The sequence below is a fragment of the Balaenoptera ricei genome, chromosome 15 (genome assembly GCF_028023285.1).
Source record: "Balaenoptera ricei isolate mBalRic1 chromosome 15, mBalRic1.hap2, whole genome shotgun sequence".
Taxonomy (NCBI): domain Eukaryota; kingdom Metazoa; phylum Chordata; class Mammalia; order Artiodactyla; family Balaenopteridae; genus Balaenoptera; species Balaenoptera ricei.
The window spans coordinates 18706496-18721152 of NC_082653.1; the positions used below are offsets into that span (position 1 = coordinate 18706496).

Below are 14657 nucleotides of genomic sequence, written 5' to 3' on the forward strand. Positions count from 1 at the left end.
CCTTTTTTTTTTCCATTTGGGATCAAATAGTTAATGCTGAGGTGTTCTATAGAGCAACATACACTTCTTATGATGTTGATGTTCTTCTTACCAAGTATTCAAACAGGAGCTTCTAAGTTTTTTTCTTTATGGCTTTTCAGATACCTCTTTGTTCTTAGTTTAAATTCAATATCACTGCTCTCCTCTGTAAGCATTATCTTTGCTTTTATCTTTGTCACCATATACCCTTCTTCTTGAAGCAGTTAAATCACCAGATCCCCTTTTGCCTGGCTAAGAAATTTGGGGGCCCACAGTGGTAACTCCCATGTAAATGTTAATGGGAATGAGAACCATAGATGTTTGATTCAGGAATTTGTGGTGATAGGAGAGTCTCAATGTGTGGCTTTTAAAAGCTGCAAGCAGAAGCAGGTCAGTACTGTGGTTTGTTCAGGAGTAGATAACTCTGGGTACAAAATCTTAGGAATTCACCAAGTTAGGAGTTGAACTTGGATCCACAAGATGGATATGGAATCTGGATAGGAGTCAAATTTCCAGAAAGTGAAGGTTGCTAAGAAACTCTGACATTACACTGTGGATAGAATTTAGGGTGAATTTTAGAGTCAGCTGTGTAAAGCCCAATCGTTGCTAAATCAAATTAAAGTGAATAACAGTAATAGACTTGGAATTACCTACTTTTGTGTACAGAGTTTGGTATCTTCACATATATAGGCTGTGGTTGTTTTTGTGCTTTGAATTGCTGGTGGCACTCTTATATCTAGAGAGGCTTTGTCCAGGCTGAGAGAGTTACTACAAACATGTAACACAGCAGGCTGAAAACATGGAGTGATTCCCTTGCAAAAATTGTTTCCTTATATTTTTTAGCCCTTAAGTCATTTGAGGGTAGAGGGAAGAAAATAGTGTGAGTGGTGAAACTAGCCAGTGAGCCTTTCATTTATAAGTTCAATCCACGTACTCACCAAACAAATACATGGGTATTGACTATATCTTAGGCGCTGTCCTAGGCATCAGGGACTGATGCAGTCCCTTGGCCCTCTGGGGAGTTACTGTTTTGTATTCCTCTGTGTGAGGGCTGCTTTTATTCTACTTGTCTGTGGCATGCAGCTTTGTCACCAACTCCTTTAGGATTCTCTTGAGGCTTCAAGAACTGTTACTTGGATTTCATATCCAGGCTAATGAGAGAGTTTCCTGACTTTATTTATTTCATTTTATTACTAACCTGAGCTTGTACTATGCTACCAATAAAGGGCTTCATTAGCAAATTTAGCATCTTAAAGAAAAGGTGCCTATGATGGAAGTTATGAATCTCATTCTGCACATGTACTCCAGAGTGGCAGGTTGGAAATTTGCTGTCCTCCACAACTGCTCATCTGTATCTAGAACAATTTTAAATCACATCACTACATCTGGTTCTCAGTGCTTGTGCTGATGATGGAAGGGAGCATTGGAACGGGTAATATAAATATAGTGTAATATGAGTGGGAGATTATGGGTATTAAGAAGTTAAATTTAGGGGCTTCCCTGGTGGCGCAGTGGTTAAGAATCCGCCTGCCAATGCAGGGGACACGGGTTCGATCCCTGGTCCGGGAAGATCCCACATGCCGCGGAGCAACTAAGCCCGTGAGCCACAACTACTGAGTCTGCATGCCACAACTACTGAAGCCCGCGCGCCTAGAGCCCGTGCTCTGCAGCAAGAGAAGCCACCGCAATGAGAAGCCTGCGCACCGCAACAAAGAGTAGCCCCCGCTCGCCGAAGTTGAATTTATATTTCAAAATGATTGTCTTTTGATCTGGGAATTGGTACTATTTACCAGGTAAACTAACTGGCCCTTCTCTGTGGTTCTCTTGCTCATTCTGGACGTGAATTCTGTCATCTCCCAGACCAGTCCTCCTTAAATAGTACCACATACCAATCTGAAAACGTGCTGAGTTTTACTTCTGGTTAAGTGATTATTTAGGTGTTAGAAGTCAATAGTTTTAACAATACGTGGTTTGCTAATACATTAATTTAAAATAGGTGACTACATCTATACATCTATACCAATATTTAGGCAGATTAGATGGACCACACATAATATATATACATGGTGTTAGCAGACTTTAGTCAGCTGGCTTAAATTTGCCTCAGGTGGCCTCTTGAGCATTCTACTTATTGCCTGCAGTTTCTGCTCTTAGCGTAGCACAAGCGGATTTGGAGAACCAGGGCATTTTGTTGGCAGGACATTCTGGTTGCCAGCCCCCCGCCTCACCATTCAGCCAGTGCTCGTCTGTGCTTGCTTTTGCAAGGGAGCTTTTCCCTAGTCCGTCACATCATGCAGAGTTTTTTTTTACGTACCCACCCACAGCCTGGTTCTGCGTTTATTATCACAGCGCTCTCTTCCTTTTAGATTTCAGGGAAGGGGGGAGTTGAGGGTGGGAGAGGATTAAGAGCTACTTAATCTTTTAAAAATCCAGAGCTTAAAAAAAATCCTTCTCAGATTCTATTAAAGAAAAATTCTTAGACCCTAAGGAAAGAGCAGGAGGTGCCAGAGTTGTACAGCTTTTAGGAGATAAAACGACCACGGAATCCATCAGGGTGCAGCATCCTCCTGGGTTTGCGGCAGGTGATTTAACGTAAGCTGTGGAAGTTCAGTTTCAGGATTGCACCTTAAAACTGGAATAGTAGGGAATTTGTGTCAGGTTCAGAATCCATTATTTGTCTCGTTTTTGAACAATAGAAAAAAAAAAACCACTTTGGAAAAATCCTGGGTTTTTATTTTACTCTTAACACAGCAGAGTTGTAGAAGTAGGGGAAAAGCCCGTCTTTGTAGTACTAGGAATTCCACAAATTTATTTGATAAGATGTTTTCAGACAGTAGATTGGTGTGCACTTGGGCTGGCTCTCCTGTATCCTGTAGAATAAAGAGTACTGCGCCCGAATGACCATTAATATGTGATTTTTCTTCTATTATTTACCCCAAAGTAAAAACTCTGCTGAGTGTTGTCTGTGTTATGATTTTGTTAATGTGTTTACTTCGTTTCCTGCTGTCTTGGCTAGCCATCAGATAGAGTTTTTTCCTTACTGTAAATTGCTCCAAAACAATTTTATCAATTCAGGATTCAAATGGCAGGCTTTATGAAAGGAGATAAAGAACTTAAACAGAATTACTCGCCAGTTATATCCCTAAAGATTTTTATCTGTGTTTATCATATGAATTATTTGTATGAAATATTTTTTTCACTTGTATGTAATATTATCTGAAGGGTCCATCCTTCTTGTCTAAAATGTGCTTAAAAAGGTCTTCTTGAAAGATAGTTTTATCAGACTGTTTTAATTGCTTCCTCTTCACCCCAAGGATGGATGGAAACCATCCCCTGCTACAGCCTGCTTTTTTTCTTCCCTCCCTTCCTCCCTCCCTCCCTCCTTCTCTCCCTCCCTCCCTTCCTCCCTCCTTCCCACCCTCCCTCCCTTCCTCCCTCCTTCCCACCCTCCCTCCCTCCCTCCCTTCCTCCCTCCTTCCCACCTTCCCTTCCTCCCTTCCCCTAGACTGTAGTAATTTGTCTGTACAATATCTTTCTAATCTCTGCCCTGTCTCCACGTGCCCCAAATAGAACATCTCCAGTCCTGTCCTCTCCCACCATTTTCATATGCCTACAAGAAAGCTTGATATAGTGCTAAGAGGGCTGAATCAGAACCCAGGAAATCTGATTCTTGTACTTTTTGCGTGACTGTGAGCCTTTGGGCAATCAGACTGCTCTGATCCTTAGTTTCATCATTCTTAAGATAAAAGGACTGCATTTCCTGAGCTTTTAAGTTCCCCACCCCTTTACTTTGCTTCAGTCTTTACTGTTCCTTCAAACTTAGCCTGTCCAAAATAGAACTCATCCATTTCCTCTCCCAAAAGATAGTTTTTGTCCGTATTCTGTAAATGAGAAACTAAGACCCAGAGATACTGAATAAATTGTACAAATCATACTACCCTTATGTTCAGAACCTAGATATCTTCGCTCAAGCCTACAGGTATTACTCTTCCTCTACAAAACACATTAAAGTGTAACGATTCAAAAAGGTGTTGCATTACCGGTGAGGTCTCTTGAGACTGAATATGAGTGTCATTTGTAAAACCCTCTGTCTTCCTACATAAGGTTATAGCTTGAATTTTCAGGGCTCTGAACTTTGAGTGGGCTTGGCTGTCAGAAGATTGGTTTCTTCAGTCCTGTGTTCACAGATGGGATCATTCCTGATCTGGGTTAGTTGACATTATAGTGTAGGGTCTAATGACAGAAAAAAAGTGCAGTCAGGTTTTACTTTACAGTGTGTTATTTGATAGCTATGATAATGCCTGGCCATTTGCTTCTACTACCACTGTTAATAGTGATTCTTATCAAGCAAGTTGATTTTCATCACCAGATTAGGAGTTGAAATGATTTTCTCTGATTGAAGAGATGAACTGGGGTTTGGAGTTGATTTTTTATCTTTTGTATTATGCAGATGTGTCTCATTCATCATTAATATCAAAGTGTTTGTGTGATTTCAAAGGTCCCATTCAGTTCTGATTCTGTGAATGCAGCACTATTGAAATGTTTCTAGTCGATTCCAGAGAGCTTCCTTAGTTTACACCTTTACACCATCTAGGTAAAACAGATTATTGTGAGGAATTACGGCAGTGCTAGACATTGGTTGAAGTCAGTAGTAATGAGTTTAAAGTCCTGTTATTTTGCAGTTGACCAATAGGAAGCCTCTTAAAATGGACATTTCTAATACTCTTAATCCAGTAACAAGAGTTTTCTAGCAGGTTATTGCTCTTACTGCTAATTATGCTTTCTCTCATAGACAGGGATTAAAGTCACTACTCTTGATTTGCTTTTTGGCTTGCATTACCCATGTACAGGGTAACAAAGCTTTTAGTGTAACACTTTGAATGTTTAAAACACTTTTCTTTTGAGGAGCGAAGCATCTTAAGTTAATGTTTGAGGCGGTAATTGTACTTTCAAGCTGGCAAAACAAAGTGCTGCCTCAGTTTGGAAGTCGCGATGGTACTGGTGTCTTCTCCCTAGTTATGTTGACAGGTATTTCGAATTAGGCACCTACATTTTTGGAGAGAAGGGTTTTTAGACTAAACCTGGTATATATACCAGTATGATCCTTCTCTTTTGACCCACCATTGATAAATCCATATGTAATATTAATATATTTATTCATTCACAAAATACTGTCCTACGAATTAGATATATAGTAGTATTCAAAATAGATGTCGTCCTTGTCCTCATGGCCCTCTTTTCATCTTGAGAGATGTGAATGCTTTTGACTTGTAGTCATGAAATTAAGGTGGTGTGTTATCTCTAGCCTGTTGCAGAGAGCATCATAGCTCACCCTATACAGATTAGCTCTAGCCTAAATTATACACAAAAGATAACTTTTCAGAGAAAGCGATCTAATTTAAAAATTCTCTACATTGCAAAAAAACTTTCAGGCATCAAAAAATTCATGTATCTGAACCAAAATCCTTTTTTGTTGCTGTGCCACCTTTGATGGAAATATAAAACTCATTCAGAGACTTGAAAACAGAAAAATCCTTAAAATTGTTACAGAGGTGTTTTCTCATGCCAGTTGGACTGTTTTGGTTGTGTAGAAGTGTTTCTACTAGATCACAGCGTCGTCTTTGAAAGGAAAGAGCCACCGCCTGTCATTTGAACGCCCTTCCATTGTTGGTTACTTGGCACAACCTTAGTAGACTATAAGAGTAAAACATCAGAGTCCCCAAAAAAAAAAAGAATTATTGAATGGTGAACATGTTAGCCATAAAAAAAAAAAAAAAGAATAAGAAGGGTTGGAAGATAAAGTTGAGGAAACCTCCCAGAAAGCAGAACACGAAGAGATTAAAAAAATGTTTTTAATGTGAAAATTAGAGGTACAGCCCCGAAGGTGTATCTTTCAAATACAGTAATAGGAGTTCCATTACAAGAAAACAATTCGGGAGGAAATTATGAGGAAATAATCCAAGAAGATTTCTCAGAACTGAGACAGGTGTTTCTAGTTTGTGAAAGAATTCACCAGGTGCCCAAACTCATGGATTAAAACAACCCCACAGTACATCATTATGAAAAGATGTTCCCTGGGGCTAAAGCTTTCTTTGAAGGAAGAGAGGTTACAGATAAGGGGTTAGGGATCACAGTGGTTCAGATTCCTTAACAGGTGGTGGAAGGAACAGGACAGTGGTGAAATGCTCTCAAAATTCTGAGGCGATATCCGTCTCCAACCTGTGATTTGCTACCCACCAAGCCATCAAGGTGGACCATAACATATTGAGGCATGAAGGTCTCAGAAACTTACCTCTCGTTCATATGTTTCCTGGTCAGTTAGTGGACATTGTGATTCACCAGAATGAGAGAGTAAACCCTCAGAGAGAAGAAAGAAACTTGGGAGTTCACTCTTGAGAGGGACAAAGGGAATGAATGAATCCCCAGGAGGATGGCGATGAGAAGTCCTAGGAAATGTGCCTTTGAAACAGATTGAAGAGAGTTGTAACACTCCAGATATAATGATCCAAGGGGAAAAAAATGAACTTAGATTGAGAGGAATTTTAATTTTGAGGCTTCGGAGAAGCATTTTTAGATAAGTTAGTGATTCAAAGAAAACAAAGCAAATTTCTAAATTTTTACATTTAAAGGTACTTACTATCTTTAGGGAAAAAATTACACAAAAAAAATTTTTAGCATAGTATATATATAGTTCATGTCTTAGCTATGAATTGAATATTGATTTAATAAATAATGGTAATAATAACTATATTGGGAAGATATGCTTCATCTTCCATAGCAGGGGGCTACCTGTTTTTGTAGTTTCTTTGGAACCCAGACCAACCCATATGTTAGCATATTGTCTGTGGCTGTTTTCATGTTACAGTGGCAAAATTGATTAGTTGCAGCAGAGACCATGTGGCCTACAAAGCCTAAAATATTTATTACCTGACCTTTTAAAATTTATTTATTTATTTTTGGCTGTGTTGGGTCTTCGTTTCTGTGCGAGGGCTTTCTCTAGTTGTGGCAAGTGGGGGCCACTCTTCATCGCAGTGCGCGGGCCTCTCACTATCGCGGCCTCTCTTGCCGCGGAGCACAGGCTCCAGACGCGGAGGCTCAGCAATTGTGGCTCACGGGCCTAGTTGCTCCGCGGCATGTGGGATCTTCCCAGACCAGGGCTTGAACCTGTGTCCCCTGCATTGGCAGGCAGATTCCCAACCACTGCGCCACCAGGGAAGCACACCTGACCTTTTATAAAAACATTTGCCAACTCCTATTTTATAGGGAGAAGCTGATAGAATAATGTTTAAAATTGGAAAAAACAATATAATAACACTATTAGCGTGTTTTTTAGAAATTTTATTTATTTATTTATTTATTTTGAAGTATAGTTGATGGACATATTTTGTTAGTTTCAGGAGTATGCTTCAAAATCAGGGAGTGTGATACCTTCAGCTTTCTTCTTCTTTCTCAAGATAGCTTTGGATATTTGGGGTCTTCTGTCGTCCCATACAAATTTTAGGATTATTTGTTCTAGTTCTGTGAAAAATGCCATTGGTTTTGATAGGGATTGCACTGAATCTGTAGATTGCTTTGAGTAGTATGGTCATTTTAACAGTATGATTCTTCCAACCTGTGAGCACAGTATATCTTTCCATTTATTTGTGTTGTTTTCAGTTTGTTTCATCAATGTCTTATAGCCTCAGAGTACAGGTCTTTCAGCTTCTTTGTTCAATTTATTCCTAGGTATTTTACTCTTTTTGATGCGATTGTGTTTTCTTAATTTCTCTTTCTGATAGATCATTATTAGTGGATAGAAATGCTATAGATTTCTATTATTAATTTTATATCCTGCAACTTCACTGAATTCATTTACTAGTTCTAATGGGTTTTTGTTGGCATCTGCAGGGTTTTCTATATGTAGTATCATGTCATCTGCAAATAGTGATAGTTTTACTTTCCAGTTTGTTTTTTAAAAGTTCCTACTGAAGGTTCAGGCAAGGCTCACGTTGGGCCAGCTTGGGTCATATGTTCTTTTTTTTTTTTTTTTTTTTAATAAATTTATTTATTTATTTATTTTTGGCTGAGTTGGGTCTTTGTTGCTGTGCTCGGGCTTTCTCTAGTTGCAGCCAGTGAGGGCTACTCTTTGTTGTGGTGTGCGGGCTTCTCATTGCTGTGGCTTCTGTTGTTGCGGCGCACAGGCTCTAGGCGCGCGGGCTTCAGTAGTTGTGGCGTGTGGGCTCAGTAGTTGTGGTTCGTGGGCTCTAGAGCGCAGGCTCAGTAGTTGTGGCTCACGGGCTTAGTTGCTGCACAGCATGTAGGATCTTCCCGGACCAGGGCTCGAACCAATGTGTCCCCTGCATTGGCAGGTGTACTGTTAACCACTTTGCCATCAGGGAAACCCCTTTCCAATTTGGATGCCTTTTATTTCTTTTTCTAGTCTGATTGCTATGGCTAGGACTTACAATACTATACTGAATAAAAGTGGCAAGAGTGGGCATCCTTGTCTTATTCCTGATCTAAGAGGAAATGCTTTTAGCTTTTCACTGTTGAGTATGATATTAGCTGTGGGTTTGTCATATATGACCTCTATTATGTTGAGGTATGTTCCCTCTGTGCCCACTTTGTTGAGAGTTTTTATCATGAGTGGATGTTGAATCTTGTCAAAAGCTTTCTTTGCATCTATTGAGATTGTCCTATGATTTTTATCCTTCATTTTGTTAATGCGGTATATCACTGTTTTCTAGAAATATTTTGGAAAGTAGTAGGAAGAATAGCTACAGATCTACCTCTGGGAAGAGTGAGTCAGGAATGGCGGGGAGTAGGGTCAGAGGGATATTTTTTGCTTTAAGCTTTATATTATTGAATTCTTAAGCTAAGTACATTTTTACTTTGAAAAGGTATGAATGATGCATGCTGAGAAATTGGACTAACAGAACAGAATAAACAGGAAAGGGAAAAAAGATAGAGGCCACCAATTATGATGAAGAAAGTAGGAGCTCAAAGCTTTTTCTGTAAACATAGCTTTCCCATTTATTCACTCACTCATTCCACAGATAGTCATTTATGAGTCCAAATGTCAGGCACTGAGCCTGATGCTACAGGACAGAGTCCCTTCCCCAGAGGGTGCTTAGGCCCTTAACCGATGGCATGCACAGACAGGGAAAAGATGACATGGTGATATAGCTGCTATGGCTTAGTGCTTCTCACGAGATGCTTTCAGGGTTTAGGGAAGTCGGGTAAGACATCCTGGAGAATGTGACACCAGAGTTGAGTTTCAAAGGATAAGAGACAGGAGTGGAAGGAGAGTGGAAGGGTTTTCCTGGTGAAGCATAGCTTGAACCTCAAGTATTCAGTACCGTTGGGTGAATGGTGGACGGTAACGTCAGAGCAGCAGACTCGGAATAGAGGCCAGATCGCTTACGCAGGGCTCTGTGCCATGAGGAGTTTGTTTTCCTTTTTGAAGACACTGCAGAGGTATGATCTGATTTTGTTTATACTTTAGGAAAACATACTCTTGGTCCAATGAGGGTAATGGCATGAGGGTAGAAGGTACTTAGAGTAGAGACTTAGGAGGCTAGATCTGGTTAAAAAAAAAAAAAATCCCCCTGCCAAAAAAGTGGTAATAAACTAAAGAGGTGGACTGGGGAGGAACCACGGGATTCAGGAATTAGGAAGGAGTTAAGGGAAAGAGAAGTAGTTAAGGATGACTGAACTCTGGGCTGGGTGGCAGGTCGTGGGACCCTAGCCTCTAGGGGGGGACATAGGAGCAGGTGTGTGGGTGTAAAGGCAGCACTGAGTTGTGGGGTTTTTTTGTGGCATCTGTGGAATACCTAATTGGAACTGGCCAGGATGTGGATGGACATGCCTACCTGGAGGTCAGGAGGAGGACTTGGATTTGGAAATGTGCAGTCGTCCTGGTGTAGAGATGAAGTCTGGGGGTTGAGTGGAGAACTCAGGGAGCCCTTGTGGTATTAAGCGTGTTTAGCCCTGGGGGCGCCGACATTTAAGGGTTAGGCCTTATATAATAGGAGGATCCTATGGAGGAAGCTGAGCTTTGGAGGCCTGCAGTCAGAGGCAAAGCAGGAGAGAATGGCTTCCAAGAAACCAGTGAGATGAGAATTTTAAAAGGAGGAAATGGTCCATAGTTTAAAGTGCTGCAAGGAAGTCAGGCTAAAGCCTTGGATTTGGCAGCTAGGGAGTCATTGCTAAGAGCAGCTTTAGGGAAGTAATATGGGAGGAAGTGAAAATTCAGGTGTGGGATTTGTTGGTATAGTTACTGTTCTGAGATAGAGTTGAGCCTGTTTCTTTGTTGAGAGAAGAGCTGTAGAAAGAGAGAGGCTTAGTGATGATTTTAGGAAGTGATTCTTCATGGAACAGATGTTTATGGAGCACCTGTTATGAGCCCAGTGCTGGTCCAGACTCAGGAAGTACAGCATGAACAAAACAAAGCTTACACTCGTGTGTGTGCATCTCACAGGTAATAAATTTATAGTCAGCTAGACATAATGTAATGTCAGGTGGCAACAAGTGCCAGGATTCTTCAGCTAAATTGGGCTGAGAAGGTAGAGAGGGCGGGGGTGGGGGGAGTCGCGTGGTTGGGGAAGACTTCAGGGGTTGGGTGACGTCTGAGGGGCAGCCTAAACGAAACGAGGAGAGACTGACTGCAAAGTGATCCAGAGGCTGAGATGGCTGAGAAGTGCGAGAGGACGGACCCCCAGTACTGATGGAAGAGTAGTTGTCCTCAGGAAAGGGGGCCACCTTCTCTCCTCTGACCCTGGCAGGAAGCCCACAGGACAGGCGACACTAGAGGCTGCCAGACAGCTCACGTGCACCGTGCTACAGACACCGGATTCCGAGCCCTTTACGTTCTCCTGATACTCTCTGAGGTGTAGGTGTTGTCACCCTTTTTTATAGGTGAGGAAACAAAGTCTGGAAGAGGTTTTACCTGGCTCTGGCTCATCGCTCTTAGAGCCTGGATCTCCTCTGCTTTTTGGCACTTCAGACCCTCGCTGTTACCCTCTCGTGGGCTGCTTCTGGCCTAGCAAAGGACAGAGATAAATCTGTCCAGTTTGTGCAGGTTGGGTGGGGAGGTGGGAAGTGAGAAGTTGAGGGATACCCCGCCCATCGGACCCTCTTTGTGGTCAAGGATGTCTGTCCCGAGTCTCGGCAAGAGGTGGTCCCTAGGAGCTCCTCGCTGCCTTCTTGATTCGCTTTTCTCAAGTGGGTTGTTATTCCCCATGTCCTGTGCCTGCTCCCTTCTCTCATCCCCACACCTCCCGCCAGCACTGTGGGATTGCCTCATCTGTGCCTGCTGCTGTAAGGGGGGCATGAATTGATGATAAAAGTACATGGTCATTGTGGAAGATTTGAGGTAGATCTGATTTTTGAAGTAGCTTCCCACTTACTCTCTGTCCCAAAGTGCGTGATAGCGTGGAAGGGATTTGGTGGCCTGTTAACAGCGAAGGTCCCTGTCCCTCCTGCTGTCAGCTGTGTCTTCTGCTGTCCCTGTGGATATAAGGACCATGGCAGGGTCTGCTGTGTGTGCACTTGTCCGTGTTTCCGTAAACACACACTCTTGTAATGCAATAGACCCCAGGTGGCAGAATTCTCCAGACAGAGTAAATTTAAATAATTTCTGTAAATGAATGGTAAAATGGTGTGTACCTGTTGTTTTATTATTTTTTAAGTGTCCATAACACAGCACTGAGGAACTTGGAAATGGTGCAGGCACTGGGGCAGAATTTTTGAACTGGAAAGAGAAAAAGTAATAAATTTCAAAATATTACTATTGAAACCTGGCACCCATCTTTCTTAATAGAAGCATCGTGAGGTAGGTGAGTGTAAGAAGGAATGGGAATTTTTATATTGTTTGCTTTTTATATTATTAGCAGCTAACCTTCCTGTGAAGGTAATTAAATGCTACTTTCATACATAAGCATTGAAAGGCAGTGAGGAGTCCTCCCAGTTTTCATGTAATTCAAAAGTTACACACTTTTCTTTTTTTACATACACTTTTTCCTCTTAACAAATTTCCTGGTTTGTCCACACAGTTAGGAGTTTCAGAATATATTTGTATTATGCTTCTAATTAAGTTGTGGGACGCTGAAATTACTGTTTTAATTTTTACTTTATCGAGCCCAAGAGATCTGTCTAATCACAACTTCTGGGTGATGGCAACACAGCAGCAGAGGCCCTAAAACCATTTCCAGTGGTGTGCAGAAGTACCTGCTTTAGGGTAGATCTGGTCATCCATTCCTGCTACATAACATTTAGCTTCACGAAAAGACTAGGTGGTTTTGTATTTTTTAAACTTGTGTCATCAAAGAGGTAAAATAAAAAGTAGAGGTAACCGAAGAAAGAGTGCCTTGTAGCTGTTTGGAGAAATAAAAGTCAACAAATGTTTATTGAACACCTATTGATTTTTTTAAAAATATTTATTTAATTTAATTAATTAATTTATTTGGTTGCGCTGGGTCTTTGTCATGGCAGGTGGGCCCCTTAGTTGCGGCTTGCCTGCTCCTTAGTTACGGCACGTGCATTCATTAGTTGTGGCTGGCAGGCTTATTAGTTGCGGCTCTCAGGCTCCTTAGTTTGCAGCATGCACGTGGGATCTAGTTCTCTGACCAGGGATTGAACCCAGGCCTCCTGCATTGGGAGCTCAGAGTCTTAACCACTGCGCCACCAGGGAAGTCCCTATTGATGTTGTTTGTATCTGTTTTCTTGTGGAGTGGCTGTGAGCTGGTGTGTAGCAATCCATCCAGGTGCTAGAGATGGTTTCACAGTAACAATGTGAGGTTGGCCAAAGACTGCATTCAGTGAACTAGAGCAGTTATTCTTACAGCATCATCACTGGGATGCACTTGGATGTCACACACACCGTCTCTCTCAGAGAATGGGGTGGGGGTTATCTGTGCAGCGTGAATATCCCTGAGGGTGCAGGTGGCAGTATCTTGCATGTGAACAGATGATGGGGGACGGTGAGATTTGGTTTAGAATCTTTCACCCAACTCTTTTCCTCCAACCCTTCTCTCTGCTGAGTAACCACATTCACGCCACACTTGCGTCAGCCTCTTCCCGGTCTTTCCAGCTTGTGCTCATCTGCCGTCTCTGATCTTCCCAGGCCCTGTGATGACACGGGCCCAGGGAATGGTGGGCCCGTGTGACCTCCATGGCCCTCTGCATTGCCTGAGCTCTGCTGTGACAGGCGTTTTCATGTGCCCCACCTCACCGCTGAGCTTCCTCTCGGCTTTATTTCCTGCTGGCTTATTTCCTTGGGATGGATTCCTGAAAGCGGAACTGGCAGATCAATGGACTGTGGCAGTTCATAGATCTAGTGGCACGTTGCCTGAGTGCTTTCAGAAAGCCTGAAACAATGAAAGGTGCCATCAGTAAGGATCAGTTTGGTCCACAGTTTTCCCCACATTCCTGGCAGTGCTGGGGCCCTGTTTTATTTGCATGCTAGTTTGTGGTACTTGATCAGAAATTGTGTCTTTTGATGTCTCTATTGCATTATACTTGATTTTTTTATAAATTAAAAAGTAGTTTTTATTGGCACTGGACTTCTGTATTTTGTAAATGATTGATTTCATTTTGTTGGGTAGAATTTTATTTGAGTATATGTGTCTGGTTATTTATAATATCCCTTTTTATTAGCCAGAATTTATTTTCCAAACGTCTTTCTTCGTTTCAGAATTTGTGGCAGTTTGTGATAGTTGAGAGTGTTGGTTTTCTGGGGTCTGATAATTTGAAATTGAGAGATAAAGAAGATAAACTTGTACTAACGTAGTTTACCTAGTGCTGACACCACTGTAACAGAGTTTAGGTGGTAAAATCCTTTGAACTGCCCTGATTCAGAGCCCTTACCTTGCCATTTCTCAGGAATCTATGGTTTTCTTGAGGAAATTGTTGCATCAAATGCTAGTCCTCACACTGATCCTTAGAAGCACTGTTTGCTGACTTGGCTTTCCCTTTTCTTGATTTGGCCAGTTCTTCTCTGCCCTCCTCTCCTTCCCGCTTGGTCTAGGCCCCGCCTGCACCCACTTTGCAGCTTGTTACCTCCTCGGATGCTATGCTCTTTGCAAGCAGCAATATCCTGGTAGCATTTTATGGTCCTTTTAATAGAAAACGCTTCTGACTCTTGGAGGAAAAAACCCCCTGAAGTTACCAGACTTTAAACTGGTAAACTGTAATTGTGGCCCCAGGGATGATTGAAATCCTTCATTTTTCTCAGTTGCATCATACACACCATGAGCCCACTTAGAAGGTGGGACTGTCTCACTTTAATCTTAAAGTTCTCCCTGATGCCTGCACATCACATTCATTTGGATATGAGAAATAATTATAACGTAAGAATAATTGTGTGCCTCTGGGATGTTTTCCTAGCTCTCTGGGATGTCCAGGAAGTCAAAGTAAACAATAAATATGAGGCGGTGTCTACATCCGGACTAGAACCGGAAGCCGGGATACTATGATCCTTCCATAGTTTGTCTATGGGGAAGGTGAGAGAGTGAGTGACTCAGGCCGCCCCAAATTCTGGGTTTCCTAAAATAGCATTCTTTCTGTTCCCTGGGATGCCCTTAGTGCACTTCAGTGACCTCTCAAGCCACTTGCTGGGCTCTTGTCGCTATGGTGCTGAAAAGTCATTTATGAGAAAAAGT

The 14657-nt window shown here is 41.9% G+C and overlaps 1 protein-coding gene across 3 annotated transcripts in view; it reads left to right on the forward strand.

Moving 5' to 3' along the window:
- The window catches only part of CHD6 (chromodomain helicase DNA binding protein 6), a 208893-nt gene that overhangs the window by 46982 nt on the left and 147254 nt on the right, over window positions 1–14657 (forward strand). The gene's annotated exons all lie outside the window — the stretch shown is intronic.